This window comes from Diadema antillarum, unplaced genomic scaffold (genome assembly GCF_040938485.1).
Source record: "Diadema antillarum isolate AM-2024a unplaced genomic scaffold, OU_Dant_1.0 seq00000998_RagTag, whole genome shotgun sequence".
NCBI lineage: Eukaryota > Metazoa > Echinodermata > Echinoidea > Diadematoida > Diadematidae > Diadema > Diadema antillarum.
In genome coordinates, this window is record NW_027271836.1 from 1,394,254 (window position 1) to 1,416,749 (window position 22,496).

The 22,496-nt window shown below is 37.4% G+C and overlaps 1 long non-coding RNA gene across 1 annotated transcript in view; it reads right to left on the minus strand.

Annotated features, from left to right (window-relative positions):
- LOC139742395 (uncharacterized) overlaps positions 1 to 21,254 on the minus strand; it is a 33,380-nt gene extending 12,126 nt beyond the window's left edge. The window contains exon 1 of the long non-coding RNA XR_011711674.1: positions 20,943 to 21,254. This is a non-coding gene — a long non-coding RNA (uncharacterized lncRNA). The remainder of the gene's footprint in view (positions 1 to 20,942) is intronic.
- Between the last annotated feature and the right edge of the window lie 1,242 nt (positions 21,255 to 22,496).

Here is a 22,496-nt window from a genome sequence, read left to right on the forward strand (position 1 = left end):
CTTGTCCAGGGGTACTGAGCAGAGATTGGATGTGAATAACCTATTCATGTCTTCCTTACTTGGTGCCAAACTCACAGCTGGAAAAGTCAGAACGCTTCACAGGACAATGACCTGTCACGGGTTTTAATACTGACACACAAACTGCATTTGATACCAGGCCCCAACCATAAATTAACATACATGTAGTGGAATTGTTTGAATGCAGGTGCGCATGAAAATCAACATTTAAGATGTTTCAGTATCTTTATCTCCATGGCAATCAAACTGATGCAAAATAATCACCAGAAAAACAACAATGCAGGATCAGACAAAATGAGGAAGGGAGGTGCAGGGCATCAGACTCTTTATATTCAGTAAGCTTTGGCTGATAGTGTGCGCTCTATCAATGTGACTTAAGATCAGTTTATCTCATTTAATCATCTTTAAAATTCATTCATACTTTTCTTCTTGACTTTACTTGTGGCAGATATGTACATGTACTCTGACAGCTAGTGGTTGTGCCCACGGTTGGCCCAACCCAGCTGTGACTTCATGCAAGCAAAACATACATCACACATTGAACCCACATCAAGGGAAGCAGGCTTTAGGAATACCGTAGCTCATCATTAAACATTTCAGATACCCACACCCACAGATTTGATTGCATTAATAAAAGTCTATGAAGAAGGTCACACAAATTATTGAATATTTATACATCACCAAATTGGACACTTCCACATGTATTTTCCTGGCGCATCATTCTGCATCAGGTCATAAAGTACTTTTTTCACTTTTTAGACTTCTTCACCATGCACACACAAAAAGGGATGAAGTTCACAAACTGACAAGCCATCTACACCGAAATTATTCTTGAAATCTTGTTTGACATATTTCTGCAGAAGCCGTGACACAAGGTGCACTAACTCTAACTCCAAAAGAAAATAGAAACAACACCAACAGCAAGGATAAGCACCTATATTTTAAGGGATGACTCAAGGACAAGGGTGTGAGTACAGGGTACCCTTTATATAAAACCTAGATAAAATAGTGGAGATTCTAAGGGCAGTGCCCTCTGGCAAGGGTTCAGAAATTACACCTTATTTTGGCCTAGCAAGACTTCTAACACAGGGAATAGTTTTTCTGGCATTGCATTGCAATTTACTATGTATTTTTAACACAACTGCTACACAAACTACACAAATCTTTTCACACTCTTGAGCAAAAGCAGAGTGAATTTTAATTTTGACCTTTGAATTTCATTACTATTAAGTCATACATGTAAATAACTGAATATACTTATTTCTACTCTCCCTCATATTTCCATTGAATATTTCAAGCTGAAATTATAGCTAAAAGAAATACTATTTTTGACAAAATATTTGCTTTTGTCTAGAGTCTAATCAGGGCATTTACACTTACTGTATGCAGCATACCTGGCCAAGGTACCAATTCAGTCTGCTGAAAATATCTGTCATATTGTGGTAAAGATATCTGAAATAGATAGATGGATGAACAACTTAGAAATATATCTAATGCTTTGGACATCCCTTAGGGTGAAGGCAGACCCACACACGAAGGGGTTCTTCAGGTGAGCTTTGGTTGGTCTCCTGTAGGTGATGCGAGATTGAATAATGTCTTTTACCTATTCAATTATCTCAATGTAACCTAATGACCTGGGGAAAAACATCTGATGTCTACAATGTGCCACACAGTTTGATTGTGTTTTTTTTCTTTTGTTGTTGTTGTTGTTGTTGTGTGTGTGTGTGTGTGTGTGTGTGTGTGTGTGTGTTTGCTAAACAAGCAGTTTCTCACCTCCAAAGAAGAGCATGTAACAATGGGTTTTGCAGCAAAAGTAAATACAAAGAGCAAAAATTTCAATGGAATTACGCCATGCAATTTGTGAATGTATAAAACAACAATGCTACCTAATGACCCAGTCGACCTGATAATGGTTTCCGAAATCATTGAAACGGTCAAGATGTGTTATTATGGTCCCTAACCGCATACCACAAGTGGACTGGACATTCTTTGATTCCTCATGTCGCAAACAATCAAAGAAAGCATGTAAGTACACCAGAAAAGGGGAGAAAACATCTGGCCAAAGGATTAAATGACCACAGGGGGTCACTTCTTCACTTTTGTGTCATGTTTCCGGAAACTCTCTTCAAGAAAAAGACCTTGCGGGCAGAGGTTATTTAAGGTATGGATTCAAAGACGCAAAACTTTGGCTCTAAAGGGTTACATAAGCTTGGTATATAAAACCCTGGGAAGAAAATGCGTCTGTTACATAATTGTTAGCATTACAAAGGTGAAAACGTCACATGCTACCATAAGCTAATTTCAGGAAAAGTCACATAATCATGCTTTCTTCTTTTTTTTAATCTTGCTTTTTCTCTTTTTTTAATTTTTTATTTATTCATTTATTTTTTATTTCCTTTTATTTATCTATTTATTCATTTATTTATTTATTATTATCATTATTATGATTTTTTATTTTATTACATTTTTTTTTTTTTTTGGGGGGGGGGGAAGGGGTTATATATCTTCATCTTTTCTCTGACAGGGACAATGGATGCTATGGCATTTTCTGCACTACCAAAGAGACAAAGGACATACACTGTACACTGTATGTGGAGCCGGATAGTTATCAGTGTGCAACCTATTTCGATTGAACTTGCTTTTCCTGGATTCCTACTTTTATATTGCTTGACATAGATGCCTCCCCCACATTAATCAGATACCAGTATTCTAAACTAGCATTCTTCTTGCACTTTTTTTTAATTTAAAGTATGCATATAGTATACTCTGGAAACACTAGAAAAACAACCCAAAATCCACTTAAACTTACCATTCTTTACTTGCTGATCATGAAGATCACTTTTTTGTCATTGTCCATCATATACCATATGGCATTCACTGGGATTTGGTGTAGTTCATCGGTTTTATATGATGGTTTGAATGTGAATATGTTTTGTGCGTGTGATATATTTGTAGAAGAGTGATTCAACCAGACCACTCATGTTTTCCCAACACTACCTGGCCTCTGCACGTCCAAACAACTTTGTGAGGTTTTTTTTTCTGTTTTCTTTTTAAATACTAAAATCCATGTATAATTAGGAACTTAGTTCCTTGCAGTAAACTGCTTTTATTTTTTAACATCACTGCCAATATCTGCCAACCTCTGCAGATCATAGGCATACTGATTCTACGTAAAAAGAGATAGATATAAGTATTGAATAATATAATAATTATGATAATGATGATAATAGCAATAATAATAGCAATAATAATAATAATAATAATAATAACAATAATAATAACAACAACAACAACAACAACAACAATAAAAATAAAAATACATACTGGTAGATCATAAATATTGAAAGCAAAACCTAAAAATCATACTTTGGTTGAAAGATCGGAATATTGCACATACTGAGCAAGCTACATCGAGTTACATAAAAAACTTTTCTAAATCAAATACAACTTCTTTTTTTTCAAAATTCAAACCCTCCTCTCCAACATTCAGAGGTATTGCAAAAACTAAACCTAGTTGGCAGTCCTACATAATAGCTACCAGTAAGCCAAATGCTCTGCTACTGTCATCAGCTATCTGGGGCAAAGAGATAAAAAATCTCTTAACACTTGCTTTGTATCCACGGAAACTCTTGTGTTTGGCTCGTTTTGTGCGTTGTAGGAGGTAGAGACGTGAAAAGGGATAGCTGTATTGTATCACAGAATTGAATGAAGTTGAACTTGAGCTTTGAACTCAATATTTGCATTGTCCCCCTGACACTGGCGACTGTCTGCATAGCTCTAGGTGTGCACAGACAACAAAAATCATGGTACTCACTGAAAAACCTGTCCATAGATGTACAATATGTGTCATGCACGAATACCATATAACGACATCCCAGACTGAAGACAAACTTGATTTGTTCATTGGTGATGATCACATGCATAGAATAATGAATTTTTTTGACGAGATGTATAAAAGCGGAATGCTGATTTCTAAATGTCATGTCTGTTTGTCAGAACTCTACAAAAGCACAGATCTCAAACTTCACACAGACCCAAAAGCAACCAGAGTTTAGAAGGAAGAGACAGAACTAGTTCCAAAATAAAAGAGTCATATGATATGCCTTTAAAAGTATATCTAAAGAAAAAAAAAGGGTTCAAACATATCAGATACTAAGTTTTGTTGAATGAGATACCCTCAGGTTTAGGGGGGCATTAATCACATTCAATGATAGTTCTAGTTTTATTATTTGTATCTGAAGTGAATATTTCTTTTGTGTAATACTGTATTATTTGACATTGTTTGTTATTGTTTTGCATTGATACAGCTGATTCCGGGTGCATGCATTGGTTGGGGAGGAAGGCCTCGAGCCTTGGTGATTAAGTTTGCCTTTTCCTCCCCTGACAACCAGTGGTAAGCATCTAGAATCACCACAATATTCATATCATGTAATATGATTTTCTGTTTGTATCTATGTTGAAATGCCAAGTAAATAAAGAAATGAATGAATAAATTAATTAATTGATTGATGAATTAGAATGATAATGATAATAATAATAATAATAATAATAATAATAATAATAATAATAATAATTATAATTATAATAAAACCATGATGATCTTGAAGAGGTCTGCTGTACAAGATTAGGCTTAAACACACACACACACACACACACACACAAATAAATATCCCTAGCATTGACAAAACTAGAGGGCCTAAGATAAATTGTTTATCAATGTACATTTTGTGCCTCTCCAGAGTTTCTAAATGTCTCTCATTTGCATCGCAATTAAAAGCTGTTGGCAGAATAATAATTGAATACAATGCATACTATCTACTATCATCACAAAGCATGGTAAACATACCATGCTGGCTTTAATAGCTTTCATATCGTATCATTTTTTGCAACAAACACACACTCAACTGTTCCTGAGCTTGCACGATTACTATACAGAACACAATGCACAAAGGTTTCATTCCTTGTACATAATGTTTGTTTATAACACAGTAATCTTGATATCAAGTTATCAGAGGAGGGGGCAAAAATCTTAACAAAATGTTATTGCCTCTTTGGGGAGGTGCAAGGGGTTACAGTTTACTGTGTATTTACAAATTAATGGCAGGGCCCACTGGTACAGCAGCGACAACACTGAAGAGACTATCCTGGAAAAATAAGACCTTATCATTATTACCAGGGAGGTGAGACAAAAAGGAGTGGGCACTCTGCCCTGAGGGTTTTCCCTATCACTCAACACAGGATTACAAGGGATCAGTGCCCCAACGAACAAGTAAACGACCTCTTACGTAACGAGGTCAGTCTGATCGTTATCACTGCTGTTTGATGTTCGATCCTCGGGGCCGCGGTGATTTGGCCCTCTATCGTTAGGAGTATGGACAGGCCAGTTGACTTGTGTCTGTTCACAAGGACGTGTATGAGGGTTTTACATTCTTTATGCAGGCTCACAGGGCATATACTCTTGGGACCTGCTAGTCTAAGAATTCAGCTCTCGATAGATACAAAAATTTTGAAAATCGGCCAAGAAGAAGTTGAGTTTTGACAATGTAACTGTTTAACAATAGCCATTGTTTTGTTCTTGTCTTAATCAAATTACGACGCAATGTCAAGTGTAAATCCTGACTAGTGCTGACGAAATTCACCTGTAGATCAGCAGATGTTGGGGTTTTTCTTTAGTCTGATGTATCACTTCATTGTTCGCTCGTGTTGGTTCTCTTGTCATATTTTTTGGGAAACTTGCGTACATCCGCCAAGACACCCTAACAAAAAAGTCCTGTGGTACTCCCTGTGGTACTTGTCGGTACCACACAATGTACCACACACTTGTAATGTTACCACAGGAACTGTGTGGTACTGTACCACAGGCTTGTAGGGTACTCCCTGTAGTACTTGTCAGTACCACACAATGTACCACATAAATAAATGTTACCACAGGAACTGTGTGGTACTGTTTTACAGGCTCATGTGGTACTCCCTGTGGTACTGGTTGGTACCACACAATGTACCACACAAATATATGTTAACACAGGAACTGTGTGGTACTGTGTCACAGGATCGTGTGGTACTCTGGGATGTACCACAGGGCAGTACCACAGGACATTACCACAGGAAAGTACCACAGAACAGTACCACAAGACAGTATACACACAAATTGTCGTGTGGTATTTTGGGATGTATACCACACAACAGTACCACAGGACAGTACCACATGAATTGTCCTGTGGTATTTTGGGACGTACCACAGGAGAGTACAACAGGAAAGTACCACAGGATAGTACCACAGGACAGTACCACACGACTTGTTCTGTGGTATTTTAGGACGTACCACAGGACAGTACCACAGGGCAGTTCCACAGGAAAGTACCACAGGATAGTACCACAGGACAGTACCACAGGACAGTACCACAGGAATTGTCCTGTGGTATTTTGGGACGTACCACAGGACAGTACCACAGGATAGTACCACAGGACAGTACCACAGGAAAGTACAACAGGATAGTACCACAGGACAGTACCACACGACTTGTCCTGTGGTATTTTAGGACGTACCACAGGACAGTACCACAGGGCAGTACCACAGGACAGTACCACAGGATAGTACCACAGGATAGTACCACAGGACAGTACCACACGACTTGTCCTGTGGTATTTTGGGACGTACCACAGGGCAGTACCACAGGACAGTACCACAGGAAAGTACCACAGGATAGTACCACAGGACAGTACCACACGACTCGTCCTGTGGTATTTTAGGACGTACCACAGGACAGTACCACAGGGCAGTACCACAGGAAAGTACCACAGGGCAGTACCACAGGAAAGTACCACAGGACAGTACCACACGACTTGTCCTGTGGTATTTTGGGACATACCACAGGACAGTACCACAGGAATTGTCCTGTGGTATTTTGGGACATACCACAGGACAGTACCTCACGACTTGTCCTGTGGTATTTTGGGACGTACCACAGGACAGTACCACAGGGCAGTACCACAGGACAATACCACAGGGCAGTACCACAGGAAAGTACCACAGGATAGTACCACAGGACAGTACCACACGACTTGTCCTGTGGTATTTTGGGACGTACCACAGGGCAGTACCACAGGACAGTACCACAGGATAGTACCACACGACTTGTCCTGTGGTATTTTGGGACGTACCACAGGACAGTACCACAGGATAGTACCACAGGACAGTACCACACGACTTGTCCTGTGGTATTTTGGGACGTACCACAGGACAATACCACAGGAAAGTACCACAGGATAGTACCACAGGACAGTACCACACGACTTGTCCTGTGGTATTTTGGGACGTACCACAGGACAATACCACAGGAAAGTACCACAGGATAGTACCACAGGACAGTACCACATGACTTGTCCTGTGGTATTTTGGGACGTACCACAGGACAGTACCACACGAATTGTCCTGTGGAATTTTGGGACGTACCACAGGACAGTACGACAGGAATTCCTGTGGTAATTTTCGATGTATACCACAGGAGAGTACCACAGGAACTGTCCAAAATCCCACAGGAAAATCATAATATGGTGCTATTCCACACAGAAGTACCACACAGCAAATTAAATTCGTAAGTACCACAGAAAAATGCTACAGGATATTCTTTTTTTTCTTAACATTTTATACCAGAGGACTATCACATCAGGAGAATATCAAACAGCAGTACCACACAGGAGTACCACACAGGAAAATTGTAAGGCAGAATCAACTGAAATTTATAACAAAAATACAAACAAAAAAGCACATATTAATATTCCTCAATCAATTGATAGATGAGTTATGCTGTGAATTATAACAATTGATTTGCCATTACTTATCCTGTCCTATACTCCTACAGTATTACCTATTTAGTGAAAGTGCTGATGTAAAGCATGAGAAATTTCATAAGGACTTCTGTGGTACTCCTGTGGTACTCCTGTGGTACTCCTGTGGTACAAATTTTTACATAGCTCATGAATATTCATAAAAAGCACTCTAGATTTTAGAAAATACATACATGACTTAAAAAGTCAAAGTATTAATGATGGAACTTACTTTGAACTTTATGAAAGATTGTCTAATTATGTTATGTTATTCCCAATATCATAGATATTGTTATGAAAGTGTAATTTCATATCTTGATAATAAAGTATAATCGAGTTAGTAACCATGCCTTAATGCTTTATGGATAGACGGCCATATATATATGTACTGAGAGGGTCGATGGCTACCTAGGAATAGAATATGACTATATAGATCTATATAGGACTAGATTGGCACTTGGCCATTAGACTCTCGTTTGAGGTTATATGTTAGGAGTAGGACAGGTTATTAAGTAGGGCCATGTTTGTCCTAAAATCCATCACTCACCTATCAGAAATATTCCTTGAAATGTGGCTAAAAGTCTCCCAGATTTTTTTTTTTTCGATCTATCCTGTGTGGTACTCTCCTGTGGTACCATGGAAATGCTGTGTGGTACTGCCCTGTGGTAATGCTGTGTGGTAATGATCGACCTGTGGTACTGTTCTGTGGTACTGTCCCAAAATACCACAGGACAGTTCCTGTGGTACTGTTCTGTGGTACTAGTCCTGTGGTACTGCCCTATGGTACGTCCCAAAATACCACAGGAATTCCTGTGGTACTGCCCTGTGGTACGTCCCAAAATACCACAGGAATTCCTGTGGTACTGTCCTGTGGTACTGTTCTGTGGTACCGGTCCTGTGGTAATTTCCTGTGGTACTGCCCTGTGGTACGTCCCAAAATACCACAGGAATTCCTGTGGTACTGTCCTGTGGTATGTCCCAAAATACCACAGGGCAATTCCTGTGGTACTGTCCTGTGGTACTTTCCTGTGGTACTGTCCTGTGGTACCGTCCTGTGGTAATTACCACAGGAGTACCACAGGACTTTTTCGTAAGGGCATGTTTTTTCTGGTCCCACTAACATATTTTTGTGAGCAATTTTAATTCTCCAGGGGATGAAAACACTATTTGAATGTTTTTTTGTTGTATGCTGGGGATATATTGAGGCAGGAGGGCTCGAATCTACAACAGAGTGGTCATGATGGAGACTACTATAGGACCTAATCTTGGTGAAATAACTTGCCTCCTTGCCTGGTGTATGGTGAAAACATGTGAGAGTTCAGTGAGAGCTGAACTATCTCACATGTCCTGTATCACTGTATGCCTGATAAGATATTCACCATGGCGCTTTTTTTGTCTGTCTCTCTGTTTTTGTTTTATTCTTATTTGAAAGCTGAATGGGTATTTTTATGATGGTTGTTGCTGTTGTGGTTGGTATTTTCTGTGCTAGCTTGGTATTAAAATTATTATTATCATCAGACATTATTAGGGCCTGTGTTCCACTACTCAGCTGTTCATGTTTCCTTCATATTCTTACAATCAGTATATCATTATTGGTGCTGCTAATCATTATCATTAAATGTTTTTAAGTCTGTGTTAATTTGTTTCCATTTCATGTAAAAGTTATTTCACCATAATAGCATGCAAAGTACATTTGTTCCCAAGAAATCTTATAGTACATGGACATGTAAATGCACATTATAATACCTTGAATACTAGCTGCAAAATTCAATATGTGACCATGCAACCAGTTCACTGCACATCACAATGCACCAGTGTTGTTTGCAGCAGGGAGGTGAGAGGAAAACCTCCCTGTTTGCAGGCACAGCAATGGGTAATGCACTAGTAATGCACCAGTATACACCACCCATCCAGTACCACGTGGAGTAATCCAGGTTCTGGCCAGGGAGGGGTGAGACCCACCAGCCTGTTGACAAGGATTGCGCATGTGCACTGTGCGGCCAAGCGGCAGTAATCTAGTTAGTGGAGTGGTCTCTTGGGGAGTGCGGCTCCGAGGATGGTTCAAAAGACACTAATCCAGTGCCCACTCCTTTTCCTCTCACCTCCCTGTTATTACACTGGTCCTTGGAAATTACATGTATACTTGCTAACACTGAAACATAAAAACAGCCTTGCATGATTTCAATACTGGACATGATTTAGCAGTGGAACTCACTGACTTCTGGTTTGGTATGTTTCATGTCACCTGATCAGCTGAGAAAGAGTTACAGGATATACACTTCCGTCAGAGACGGATTAATGTTCAGAGCGTACTTGTGGAACTGGATTTGGGCAGTGCTTTCAAGGTACATGTAAGACTGTAGGATGCATGAAATCTACTGATCCTGGAGAGAGTGCAAGAGAATCTATCGGTCAGCTGTCTATGCTTCATTGTATTAGTTTTCAAATTTTGCAACCACTACTCTGACCAAGTACAGCGACTCTGCTCAATTGTGGTGTGGGCTACTTGACATTGGTTATTTCACTCCGACTATTCAAATTCTTGATCAGATGGCTCTATTTCTAATGAAAAAGCTTTAGCAGTGATTTCATTTACATCATATATGGCCTTTTTTACGATCAGTGGTGTAACTTTTGTACTCGGAGGGTCAAAATTTCAAACAAAACATTTTTTCATTATTCTGTTTGATTCCTGTTTGAAAGTATTCAAATTTTTGAAAAAATAACATTTCAGACCTTAAAGCTGAAGGGTTATTCGTGTAATTTAAGGAAAACCCTGGCACCTGAAGTAAATTTAAGCAAAATTTTGCTTTCATGAATTGCACCATATTGACAAAACTCTGTAGTCAAACTTCACCATGCAAAGTTTATATTGTTAACAACAATATATAGTTTGTGAATCAAAACTATTTGGGGGTTGAATATAAAGTGAATTAAAAAAAAAATACATGAGATTTATAAATTTTTGCTAAAAATACCAATTGACATGTAATTTTTAAGATTTTAACTATTTATTGGAGGGCAGGCCTGGTCAAACTCTTACTATAACAAGTCTTTAAGAAGGGCTACCTTCCTATTTAGGTTAAATGAAATTCCAATCATTTCTTTAAAACTTGGATTTTTCACACATGGATGTTTCGGAGGTGACAGTTAACATATTAGAATGTTTCGGAGGTGACATTAATATTAACACTCACTTTTTTTGAGAATAAGTGACTATAACACAAAAACTTCTTCTTTTTATCAATGTTTATAATAATTATAACTCGAGAACAAGAAATTAACTCCTGTTTCAAGCAGATAAACCACACAGAACAAGTGTTTTTTTACACTTCATTAATTAGCATGGGTACCGGTAGTGTGCCTTCCATTTGGACGAAGGATGTAAGCTAAATGTTGTAATCTGAAGAAACAATGCATTCCATTTTCTACCTTAACTTGAGATGAGGGTGTGAGATCATTTTAGTAATGTTTCTTTGCTCTCTGAACATTTTATTCCACAACACCAGGGAAGAATCACTTCGTTTCGGAGTTGACATTCAATGTTAACATTGTGTTAAAATATTAATTTACAGTAAGAATATGATGGACATAAGCTAGATATTGTAACCTGAAGAAACATGGCATTCCATTTTCTACCTTAAATTGAAATGAGGGTGTAAGATCATTTCAGTAATGTTTCTTTACTCTCAGAATATTTTATTCCACAACACCAGGGAAGAATAACTTTGTTTCGGAGGTGACATTCAATGTTAACATTGTGCTCATGTATTCATATACTATGTCCCCCCAAAAAAAAATTTACAATTAGACTTTTGCATTGATAGCACCCAATATGATTAAATCAACTAAATTCTACTTTGGGGTCTTAAATTATAACATCTTAGCTCTATTTTGCAGAAAGCCCCAGTCAATTTGGTTAAGTGATCTCAAAGAAATGTGGATTGTTATAAAGGATGTCAGGAGTCTGATTCTTCCAAGTTCAGCACTTGGATGCTCTTGGAACTGCATATTAATGTGTAAACATGCAGAATTTGGAGGGAAGGGACTCCTCACATGCTCTACAAAAATCCTCAATTCTCTTTGACCTCTGAAGCAAATTGAATGGGGTTTTCTGTAAGGCGTGGGCAATGAGTTATAGTTTCAATCCCTTACATTGTATTTTAGATTGATTCACTACAGTTTAAAGTTATCGTTGCGGAGGGTACCACTGTAATTTTTTGGCGGGGACATACGGTATGAATACCAAAAGCAAAAATTCTTATTTGACTTGTGTACGTTTTTGTTTGCACGTAGTTAATATAATATAAATAGATTGATATAAATAGATTAATTCAAGGATGTTCATGAATTCTGCATCATCCTTGATAGCCACCATACAAATGATATACAATGTACTTGTAATACTGGTGAAAGGTGTTTGGTTCATCTGGGATAAATTTTCTATACACCAGATTCATTTAAACTGTTGACATTACTAAAATATATTTTACATATTTTGAATTGATTGAAAATTACCTGCAAATCATGCATATTTAACAGTCACTTTTGAGAGTAAGAAGTATATGATAAGAAAAAACATTTTATTGTTTTTGAGGTGACACAACACAGAGACAACCCAACTTCTCAGGTGTTAACTATTTAGTGAACATTCATGTCTTTCCTCATAGCTTTAATTTTCAAATATAAGCTCTTTCTTTCAGTTCTCACTTGTTATTTTGTTTGGTTATTCTCTTTCATGATAATGGATACCAGCTCATATTTTCTTTGAGATTGTAAATCATACTAATCTTTAACAGGTTTTTACAGTCTGGTTAAGACAACAGTTTGTGTTTCCCAGCTGAAGAGAGCAGCATAATGCTTTTCTGTGAACTTGAGGGGAAATTTTGTTTTTGTTCAGTAATTTTCCCCATCAACTTCACAGAAGGTCCCGGACACAAACTGGTCTCAAATAAACCTATAAGGGACCGAAACTGGAAAAGGACAAGTTCACCTCAATAGACATAAGGGTTGAGTAAATATAGCAATATTAGTAAAACACATCAGTGAGAGTTTGAGGAAAGTAAGGCAATCCGTTCCAGAGTTATGGATTTTTAAAGTTTCTGCTCAGTCAAAGCTGAATGAGAAGACTTCTATAGCTTGTGATGTCACATGTGTACAAGGATATAGAGAAAGTATCAAGAAAATTCAACATTCTGTATTTTCACTTTTCTTGCATAACAAAAGAACACATGACTTCTCTCTTTTGGAAGGCAGGATGAATAATATTGCCCTAAAATACATCAGAAGCAAGTTGAAGAAATGTGCACTTTTTTCAAAAAGTAAAGTTTTTGTGAAATTCACTTATATTTCCCTTATATCGTTGTATGCATGTGACATCATACACTGTCGTAGTCGTCTCATCCAGCAGTGATTGCGCAGATACTTAAAAAACCCATAACTTTTGAATGGATTGTCCAATTTCCCCCCAAACTTCCAATGATATGTTTTACTGTTGAACATTTGCATTCACTCAATCCACATGTATATGAAAGTGGACTTGTCCTTTAAAAAACCATTTTCTTTTCCTTGAAATTCCAGTACTTAGAGCCAAATTCTAAGATAAAACATAATAACAAAACAAGGTAAACACCTCATCAAAAGTACTGAAATAGAACTACAAATTTTGTTGTTTTTTTTTTATCTTTCCCTTTCCAGTCCTGGGGACTTGTTCCTCTGTTCACTTTAGTTGTCACATAACTTCAATAATCTTAAAAAATACAATGTCATAAACAGTTGGTTCAACTTGGAAAATGTAATAATTATTGTCATATTAAAAAAAAAAAATCACATAATTTTGTTTATGATTACCACATTGTACATGGAAAAACAACAACTATGAATTCAAGAACAAGTTGTGCACCAGCTATAGGCATGTGGCCTTTTTGTGGAGTTTGATTGTTTGATGATTTTTTTTTTTACATTCTTTTTCTTTTTAAAGATTGTGGACTAGGGCATGCATGAACTGCCACATGTATTACTTTGGTATCAAGGGAATTCTGGTGAGCTATGTATACAAAAGTCACTTCTGTTGTGATGATTTTGTAGATATTAAATGTATTAGAAAATATTAATAGATAGTGAAAAGGAACTGAAGTCTTGCCTTTCACTATCACATAACAATATGGTGTTAACAAACAATGTCACCTCCGAAACACAAGAAAAAGCAACCTACAAGGAAAGCTGTGATTGGTAAATTTTCACAACTAAATTGCTTGTTGGAAATCAAGCTTCTAAGATGAAAGCATCTATATGTTTACTTAACTAAAGCAGGAGAAATGATCTTGATTACAATATTATATATACAACATATGGATGTATTTTGTGCATTCTCATCGTTAAAAAAAGTGAAAAAATGTAAATTTGCCCTTAAACGTACAGTCTAGTACCGGTAATAAAAAAAAAGAGTGAGAGTGTGGTAGTTGATTTCTCCACTTTCAGACTTATGTTACTAAAATAAATGAAACCATTGGTGTACATGATATGGTTTCTCTTAAACAGAAATGAACAAAAAATCTTGTTAACAGTGTTTTGTCACCTCCGAAACAGTAATTTTTAGTTTTTATTGAATCTTTTATTAATCCCTCAAAAATTCTCACTTCCTGTTGCCATATTACTATTGTCATCCAAAAGAGATTCCTGTCAATTGGACAGAATCAAACAAAATTGCTTTGTGTTCGAGAAATTATCAAATATAATATGCCTGTTGTTTCGGAGGTGACAATTGTTTCGGAGGTGACAAGTGTTAACGGAAAATTGTAAATTGCTCCGAAATGAAAACAACAGGCTATATTTCTACTACCTTCCTTCAGAGATAATGTGAGGGGATATGTTACATTTTTGCAAATGTAATGTATAACTGATGTCAAGAATAAAAAAATTAAATACATAAATCTGTTGTCTCGGAGGTGACAGAAATGTTAACGGAAAAGTTACATAAATTTATAAACGCTCACCAAAAAATGATAAGTTATTTGAATTAAATAATCTTTGGATCAAAGTTAAGTCAGATTGATTACTATTCTGTTTTGATGGAAATTAGCAAAGTTGAATTTTATAATTGTGAACAAGAGCTAACTCAAAAGAGGGGTTAATTGTTAACGGAAAATGTCACCTCCGAAACATAAAGTTTGGACAATTTCAGTATTTAAAGAAGACAAAGCAGAACCTGGTAAACATAATAGTTCTTAATGTTGGATACCTGTCTATCACAACAGCAGCAATAACAATGAAAAGGAATAAACAATTTAATATGCTAGCTCTGACAAAAATACTATGTCAGAGTGAGTACACCAAAAGTGTTGGATTTCAAGCATGTAAGTGCCTGCCACATCTGAAAGAAAAAGAGAGGAAAGTTCATTAAGGTACCCAAGGTAGACACTGTGGGTGGTAAGTTTATGAGAAAAAATAATGCATATCTGTCGGTGTATAAGAAAGTTATACACCAATTAGTGCCAATACTGCATTTTACACCACTGATTGTAAAAATGGCCATATCTCCCTGATGTTAGAAAAGCTTTGTTTCATTTTGTCATGAAATAGTTTTCATTAACTAACTACAGTGTGAAACATCATAGTTCCTATCACGTTGATGATATCATTATATACCTCATTTACTTAACCCCCTCAGGACCATCATCTCAAAATGCCATTAACATTGGGCATGGACACTGCGCTAATGGCACCAACAGGGCTAGTCTGCATGAACTTGCAAACTCTATCTGGCATTTAAAAAAAAAAAGAGAATGGCTATAAACTGAAGTGATGCACTGTCATGAACACATGTTAAATCCATCAAATATTGTGGTTTATTTACCTCTACCTCTGTTTACAATCCAACACTACATCCTACCAGGAAGCATCTTTTGTTGTTGTTGTTGCTCATTTGCAACAAGATTTGCATTGCATCATGATGCAGCTTCCACATGCACTGTAGGGCTCACACCCATAAATATTTCCCCATAGGGATGTGTGTTAAAAATCAAATTTCAAAAAATTCTGTAAAACAGCTGGGAGAAATGAGGTGTTTCAGCTTCACTAACCTGGATAAGTTAGATATACCCTTTCATCCATCAAATTCTCAGGGTGGATAATTCAGTTCAAATTCTGTCCAGGGGTCCGCAAAGCCAGACTACGAGTTCTTATCACTCAAAAAATCACCCATTTTCCGTACACGTACCCAATGAAATATAGTCCCCTCAAATTCCACCAGAAAAGCTTTCATCTTCCAACCAAAATGCAACTTGTAGAGGAATTCATACTCAATATCTACAGCTATTCAGTTTTTTGCCAAACTACATCATTGATTTTTAATCATTTTTTTTCTTCATTTATTTTGGTATCTTTGGTACGAATTTGTGAAGGGGCCTGGGGCATTCCCTTGTATTTACGGGTGTGAGCCCTGTACAGGCCTTCTGTATTGGTGCACATGTGTGTGACTGGCTAGCAGCTCTGTACATAGGGGTCCTATATCCATAGCCCACTTCCAAGATGAACATGCCACAATAGTTTAGGTCTCAAAGACCTAGCTAATAAATATAGAGAAGAAAAAATGTTACAAGCTAATATTTGACACTTGCTCCTATATGCACAAAGCTGAATTTCTGGGTTTACCAGTTAATAGGGAGAAGTGGAGGAGGGTAGAATAATCTTGCAAATTTGAAACTGTTGTAACATCTTTTGATGTCAGCATATCATGTCATTCTTAACCATTTGTGCACCTTGCTGTTTAGCTATAACTTGCTTAAAAGCTTTCTCATTTATTAGCTTTTAGTTAATCCCAAAAAACTGGACCTACTTGTCAAAACTTTGTAAGTTGGACAGCCCACTCAGGTATCATGGAAACTGCATTCACACTACAACAACAACAACAACAAACTAGAACCGGAATTTGTCAACACTGACAAATTAGGTGATCCGATTTTTTTTTTAATCAATGATTCGAGTCCTGATAGTGTAAAGTCTCAGCTACAACATGTTAAAATCTGAGAGAAATTCACCGAAGCATAAGTAAGATAGTGCTCGATAAAGAGAGTCATGTCAATTTTCACATCTAAAAAATTCCCTCCCATAGAGATAACACGTCATAACGAAGATAGAAAAAGAAGTACATGTTTGACCTTTGACCCCACTTTGCACAGACAAGATGGCATCTGAGCAAAATGTGGTTATTTTATGAAATGATCCCTGTAACATGGTCTTTACGTGTGCAAAATATGGGAAAGATAGGACATGTATTCACCAAGATACAAGATGAAACATTTATGACCTTTGACCCCAATTTACATACCCAAGATGGTGTCTGATCAAGTAGTTGTTATCTTATGAAATAATGTACGTGACATGAACTAAACATGTGCAAAATATTATGCTGATAGAGCGTGTTTTTCTTGAGTTATTGCAAAGAAAGTTGGAAAAAGAAAGGAATATCTCAATACATCGAAGATAAGCTTTAATTTCAACCAAGTTTTTGGACGTGATCCCGACATCAAATGAAAAAATGAGGGCACATTTACGATAGCCCAAAGTCTCAGCTACAACATATTAAAATCTGGGAGAAATTCACGGAAGCATAAGGGAGCTAGTGCTCGATAAAGATAGTCATGTCAATTTTCATTTCCAGAAAAAACTGCACTCCTATAGAGATAACACGTAAACTGGTCAAATTTGACAAGATTACATTTAATCTATTTTTACGAGGTGATGCCGTCATGCAATCAAAATGTTGTTATTACATTAATGAAAGAGTATTTAATAAGCTACATCATACTGAAATCTGGGTGAAAATTTGCAAAGGATTAGTGCGATACGCTCGAGTGAACTTGAAACTTGATGACGTCATTTTGAAAATTTACTTTTTTTAATTTATTAAGAAATTTGATATCTTTTAATCATTTTTTCAGCATCGCCAACCCATGAAATGACATGTACAACTCATCAGCTTTCAGAATATAAAAAGAAAATGGAGGGTCACCGTCCATCCTGACGAGTAATATCGGATTTAAAATTGGCGGTTTTTTGGCATTGTTGCACTGTATATCGCCATTGACGGGCGCGCGGAACTTCAACTTTGACGGGCCCGTATGACGTCATATTGAGTCGGATTGACTTGAAACTTGGTAGAAATATTCCTTTACATTTCAGGCATCCGATAAGTGTAAAAAAACGGGAAATTTCTATTGCATATGAGCTGTGCGTGCGTATATGTGCGCGCGCGTACGCGTCCGTCCATTTTTTTTAATTTTTCAAAAAATGCTCCAAATGGTCTGAAACGTATGCAAAAAAATTTTGAGTTCGATTGGAGCATACAAATATTTCAACGCGCGCGTACGCGCACGTTTTAACGATGCAATGAATTTTGAAAACATGAGTAGAATTCCCTTGAATTGAAATTTATGTGACGCAAATTTCATTGAAAAATTCCATTCCATTAATGAGATATGATTGAAAATGTGTTTTCATATAATGACGTCATAGTGACGTCACGGTCGACTGGTCACTACGATTTTACTTGACCCGTCGTCTTTGGGACATGATACATATATGGTATAATTTTGACATTGATAGGAAGAGGACTTTCTGAGCTAACCGATACACAAATTTTGTCCAGAAATAAAGAAGAAGAAGAAGAAGGAAAACAAAGAATCAGTACAGATACAGAAGGTGATCCGAGAGGATACTCGGATCACCTAATTATGTGCTTGCAAACCAATTTCTAAAAGAAACAAAATGTGAAAACTGTCAATTCTTGTGTAGGGACACTAGGCACACACATAAAATTGCAAACCTCTCGCAAAATGCATCACAATGCAAAAATGGGTTCTGATTATTATTTTTTTTAATCTCTCAGAATAATTTGCCTTTGATAGGTGACATGTGTGAATGGTAAATGAAAGAAAACATCAATTTCTTTTCATCCCATGTGGGAATGGGAGCAAATAGAATTGATTTTTGCATCCCAATGCAAACAACAATAACTCCTGGGTGTGAATACATGTGTACAGCTCATGCCTATCAATCCAACAGGAAGGCTATGGTGACACAATAGGGATTAGGGAGATTAGGATTAGGGAGATTAGGAAACCTCTATTCATTGGCAGTTATAAATTGACAGCTCTTCCAATAGGCCAAGAAAGCAATCCAGTTGATCAATAAAAATCAGGGCATAAGTAGAGAAGGGTTCAGAAAATACACCATCTTCAGTTTAATGTTTGGAAGATCACTATACATGTATGAAACCCATTAAAGAATTAGGACAATAATTACCTTCTGGAGTCCATTCCATGAAGCAGGTTTGCAATAATGACAGTTTACAAGGCACAGAAGGCAATGCTGATTGGCTGCTGCCATAGTAAATTGTTACTATGACAGCAGCCAATCAGCTTTGTTCGGTCAATTTCTGTTGACAGAACTGGAATGAAAACACCTTGAGGACCATTAGGTCATTTCTAGACTTACACTTTTGTAATAGATAAATTTGTTCATCATGTGGCTGCTATAGACTCTGACCAGTGTCAACTGAAAATAAAATCTACAGAAGAAATTCAAAGTAGGAAATCATCTTTGATTTCCCGTCTTTTTTCCCCAAACCAACCTTTCAATGTCATCGCAGGCATTGCAGAAAAGACTAAAAAAATCAGATCAGACATGCCAAGAAGCTGGCAGACTCATCATTCATTTTTTAAACTAAAATCAGATTCGATGCTTCAATGTTCTGCCTGGCAAGATATGAAAAAAAAAATTATAAAAGGATGCATAACCCTCAGATGGGATGGTTGAATCAAGCTAAAGATCAACTGCTTCAAAAGTGACAGGGTCTCTTGCACATTGTCCCTACTCCTTCATTCAATGCACAGACAACATATGAAATTATTTTCAGATCAGCTACTCTATTTGAGCAACAGGATCAGTGTAGGCCCTATACCTCAATAGACAGTCAAGCTCTCCGGTCAGTCCATCCCATTACCAGTGAAATTTTGATGATTATTTCACACACTGTTATTCTCTTGCAATGCCGAGTGTAATTAGAATTAATGAATTCACAAAGCAAACATTTTAATATGTTCCATTTGATACACATATTCATTATTGTAAATATGTTCATCTTCATACACTTATTCATTATTGTAAATATGTTCATTTTCATACACTTATTCATTATGTATTTGTTGAGACTCTCATACGTACCCCCAATGGGGGGTACATAGAGTTTATTAAAATCTTACGATAAAAGTCCAGTTTCCCACAGCAGTCACTTTCAATCTAGTATTTTCACATTCACATTTTGCAAAGAAACACTAGCAAAGACTAAAACTTAAATCATGCTTGCATAAACCTACCATGTACAGTAGCTATGAAATAGACTACAGTCACTCGTCAAATGAATTATTATCAGCTATGATGAGCATGTGTAACACGCCCATATCACTGACCATACATTTAAAAAGACACCAATGACCAAGAAATAGATTTATTGGTCTAGGAGTAGGAAATAGAATGGACAGAGCAAATTTACAAACTGTGCGAGCATCTTGCTACATGGTCAGTCACATGGTTAGTAATCATGTGTTGTCTTTTAATGTCAGATTATCAGCATTTTATTCCTTTATCTCCAGAAAGAAAACAACAACAAAATATTTCTTCCACATGATTGAACGCACAATGAAATACATGTTTCTTATGACCGTTTCTGTATTGCCATTCATAATACCTGCATTCAACGGGTCTACAAATCCCTGCCATGTCCATGGCCATGTTCATGTCCATGGCACCGCTCGCTCACGACATGACAACGCGCGGCTGCGTTGAATTGTGGCCAAGGGCTGCGGGATGCGGAGGGGGCGACGCGAAGCGATGCGCTGGCTAGCTGGGTATGCTGCAAAAATGATGCGATCATTTCGATCTTCTCTCCTCGCGCCGATTATCTTCATACCGTATACTATTTAACTAATCGGCCATAATCATCGCTAACTACACATTATTGTTGTCTTATTGGACGTCATATCCAGGTAGCAAAATCAAGCACAACATTTACAATACGTTTAAGAGTCCGATCTCACCACCCAAAGACGCTCCGAGTTCTCTGACTAAATCGACCTGCTGGCTTTGAGAGAAGTCTTTCTAGATCTCGATTGCACCAGCTCAGGCTCAGCAGAACTTTGTACAGTAGCTTTGGCGATAGGGAGCGTCTTGTAGTTGTAGTGTTTACCAGCTGATCAAACTCACAGTAGACCCGACAACTTGCCTAGTTTTAAAAGTGGAAACAGAAAGCAAGTGCATGCGATTGCACAGTCTAGTTTTATAATTGTTGACAACAAATGCGATCGTTGGACCATATATCTCGTCATATCATGTGTGTGATTCTACCTCCTCGTTACTGTAAAACCAAAACATAGTAGCTGATGTAAAAGAAATCCTGCGGACGTCGTCGGTCGGATTGGATGTACAGATCAATTATTTGCCTACGTCCCCAGCTGCGCTGGCGCTCGCTGCGCGCTGCTATTCGAAAGTTATGGCGCCTCTGACAGTCAATACATTATTGTGCACGCGGAAAATTCACAGAAAGATGGATGATAGAGTTGAAATCAGTTGTATCATCCGCATCAAACTACTGTTAACATCATTATTGTAATCAGCTAATCTTCGTATTACCGGTACCGAGTATTATCATTGTTATTACTATATCATCAGGGCCGGCGCGGTGTTTTCAAAAGTGTGGGGGCCCACTTCCGGGTTTCATGAGCTAGGTCCTCAGCTCATTTCTCCACGTCCACTTCCGGGTTTCTTCATCTGAGAAGCAAAAGAAAAAAAACAAAAGAAAAAAAAACACGAAACAACAACAACAAAAAAGGTCCTCAGCTCTACATCTCTGCTCATCTCTTCCCGTCCACTTCAGGGTTTCTTCAGCTGACAAGCAAAAAAAAAAAAAAAAAAAAAAAAAAAGGTCCTCAGCTCATTCTCTCCCCTCCCATTTCCGGGTGTTATCAATAAAGGTCTTCAGAGAAAACACATAACCTTTCCGCCGCCATACTTCAAGATCTCTGTCTGTTTCTATTTTAGTGCCACTTACGTACTTCCGGGTTGAAAAATGTGTGGGGGCCCAAAGTGATGACACCTTATGTATTCCTTTGTATGGTGCACAAAAAGTGTGGGGGCCCGAGCCCCCACGGCCCCCACGGCTGCGCCGGCCCTGATCATCATCATCATCATCATGCATCATCATCCTCGTCGTCGTTACTATATAAAGGCATTATCATTTGCACATTCACACCCGTCACGCCATTTCTTTTCGTGATCCCGAGGTTATTGTTTACTTTCATTCCCTTAAAATGGACTTGTATGAAGACGTACATTGACTATGATACATTGAAACGTCCTGTGTAGTCAGAAGCAGCGGTATGATTGCAAGTTATTGTAAATAATAACGTTTCACTCCATGATAAGTCGACGGTTGGCACTCATACTATAATGAAAGGAGATTTTTTTTTTTTTTTTTTTAATAACAAGGGTACCTCCTGTTTACCTTTGGGAACAGTGATTTAAGAAAAATATCAAGATATGACGTACATTTAATGCATATGTGTATAGGTCTGTTGTACCACAAAACATCCTAT